We start from the raw sequence: 2,575 nt of genomic DNA, 5'->3' as shown, positions 1-2,575 counted from the left end.
CACATCCTTCTATTTATGGAGTACTACTCCTTCCTAATGCACAATTCGAACTCTATCTAATCAAGTTCGAATTCTTCTACCTTCTCTTCTTCTATTTTTCTTTTCCTCTGACACTTCAAGGAATCTCTATACTGTGACATAGAGGATTCCATATTTTCTTGTTCTCTTCTCTTTCATATGAGCAGGAATAAAGACAAAGGCATTCTTGTTGAAGCTGATCCTGAACCTGAAAGGACCTTGAAGAGAAAGCTAAGAGAAGCCAAAGCACAACTCTCTTTAGAGGACCTGACCGAATTCTTCAAAGAAGAAGAACACATGGCAGCCGAAAACAACTTCAAGACTAATGGGTTGACCCTGAGGTCTACAGACTGATGCTATTCCCTTTTGCTGTAAGAGACAGAGCTAGAATATGGTTGGACTCACACCTAAAGACAGCCTGGACTCTTGGGAAAAGCTAGTCAATGCCTTCTTGGCAAAGTTCTTTCCACCTCAAAAATGGAGTAAGCTTAGAGTGGAAGTCCAAACCTTCAGACAGAAGGATGGAGAATCCCTCTATGAAGCTTGGGAAAGATACAAACAATTAATCAGAAAGTGTCCTTCTGACATGCTTTCAAACAATTAATCAAAAGTGTCCTTCTGACATGCTTTCTGAATGGAGCATCATAGGCATTTTCTATGATGGTCTCTCTGAACTATCTAAGATGTCTTTGGATAGCTCTGCTGGAGGATCTCTTCATTTGAAGAAGACGCCTACAGAGGCTCAAGAGCTAATTGAAATGGTTGCAATAACCAATTCATGTACACTTCTGAAAGGAATCCTGTGAACAATGGGAATCAGAAGAAAGGAGTTCTTGAGATTGACACTCTGAACGCCATTTTGGCTCAGAATAAAATATTGACTCAACAAGTCAATTTGATTTCTCAAAGTCTGTCTGGAATGCAAAATGCACCAAGCAGTACTAAGGATGCTTCATCTGAAGAAGAAGCTTATGATCCTGAGAACCCTTCAATGGAAGAGGTGAATTACCTAGGAGAACCCTATGGAAACCCTATATTCTTCATGGAAATCACCCAAATTTCTCATGGAAGAATCAAGAGAGACCTCAACAAGGTTTCAATAATAATAATGGTGGAAGAAACAGGTTTAGCAATAACAAGCCTTTTCCATCATCTTCTCAGCAACAGACAGAGAGTTCTAAGCAGAATACCTCTGACTTAGCAACAATAGTCTCTGATCTAATCAAAACCACTCAAAGCTTCATGAATGAAACAAGGTCCTCCATCAGAAATTTGGAAGGACAAGTGGGACAGCTGAGCAAGAAAATTACTGAACTCCCTCCTAGTACTCTCCCAAGCAATACAGAAGAAAATCCAAAAGGAGAGTGCAAAGCCATAAACATGGCCGAATTTGGAGAGGAAAGAGAGGAAGTGGACGCCACTGAGGAAGGCCTCAATGGGCGTGCACTAACCTCCACTGAGTTCCCCAATGAGGAACCATGGGAATCTGAGGATCAAGATGAGACCATAGAGATTCCATTAGACTTACTTCTGCCTTTCATGAGCTCTAATGAATATTCTTCCTCTGAAGAGGATGAGTATGTCACTGAAGAGTAAGTTGCTAAATATCTTGGAGCAATCATGAAGCTAAATGACAAGTTATTTGGAAATGAGACTTGGGAAGATGAATCTCCCTTGCTCACCAAAGAACTGGATGACTTGTCTAGGCAGAAATTACCTCAAAAGAGACAAGATCCTGGGAAGTTTTCAATACCTTGTACCATAGGCACCATGACCTTCAAGAAGGCCTTGTGTGACTTAGGGTCAAGTGTGAACCTCATGCCTCTCTCTGTAATGGAGAAGCTAGGGATCTTTGAGGTACAAGCTGCAAGAATCTCATTGGAGATGGCAGACAACTCAAGAAAACAAGCTCATGGACTTGTAGAGAATGTTTTGGTAAAAGTTGAAGACCATTACATCCCTACTGATTTCATAGTCCTAGAGACTGGGAAGTGCATGGATGAATCCATCATCCTTGGCAGACCCTTCCTAGCCACAGCAAAGGCTGTGATTGATGTTGATAGAGGTGAACTAATCATTCAAGTGAATGAAGAATCCTTTGTGTTTAAGGCTCAAGGATATCCCTCTGTCACCATGGAGATGAAGCTTGAAGAGCTTCCCTCAAATCAGAGACAAATAGAGCCCCCAAAGTCAAACTCTAAGTTTGGTGTTGGGAGGCCACAACCAAACTCTAAGTTTGGTGATGAACCCCCACATTCAAACTCTAAGTTTGGTGTTGGGAGGTTCCCACATTACTCTGATCATTTGTAAGGCTCAATGAGAGCCATCTGTCAAGCTACTGACATTAAAGAAGCGCTTGTTGGGAGGCAACCCAATGTTATATTTTATATAATTTCCTTTGTTATTTCTTGTTATTTTGTAGGTTGATGATCATGAGAAGTCACAAAATCAATGAAAAAAGCAAAAATAAAATGAAAAACAGGAAGAAAAATAGCACACCCTGGAGGAAGATGCTGCTGGCGTTCAAACGCCAGTAAGCCTAGCAGTTGGGCGTTTA

At 41.0% G+C, this 2,575-nt stretch overlaps 1 non-coding gene across 1 annotated transcript; it reads right to left on the bottom strand.

The window, feature by feature from the left end:
* Positions 1-502: 502 nt before the first annotated feature.
* Positions 503-610, bottom strand: LOC130937698 (small nucleolar RNA R71). Its single transcript, XR_009068903.1, has one exon. It is a non-coding gene; the product is annotated as a small nucleolar RNA R71 (small nucleolar RNA).
* Between the last annotated feature and the right edge of the window lie 1,965 nt (positions 611-2,575).

Source organism: Arachis stenosperma, chromosome 6 (assembly GCF_014773155.1).
Source record: "Arachis stenosperma cultivar V10309 chromosome 6, arast.V10309.gnm1.PFL2, whole genome shotgun sequence".
Lineage (NCBI taxonomy): Eukaryota > Viridiplantae > Streptophyta > Magnoliopsida > Fabales > Fabaceae > Arachis > Arachis stenosperma.
Note: the sequence above shows the minus strand (reverse complement) of the source record. Positions and strands in the feature narration are given on the sequence as shown.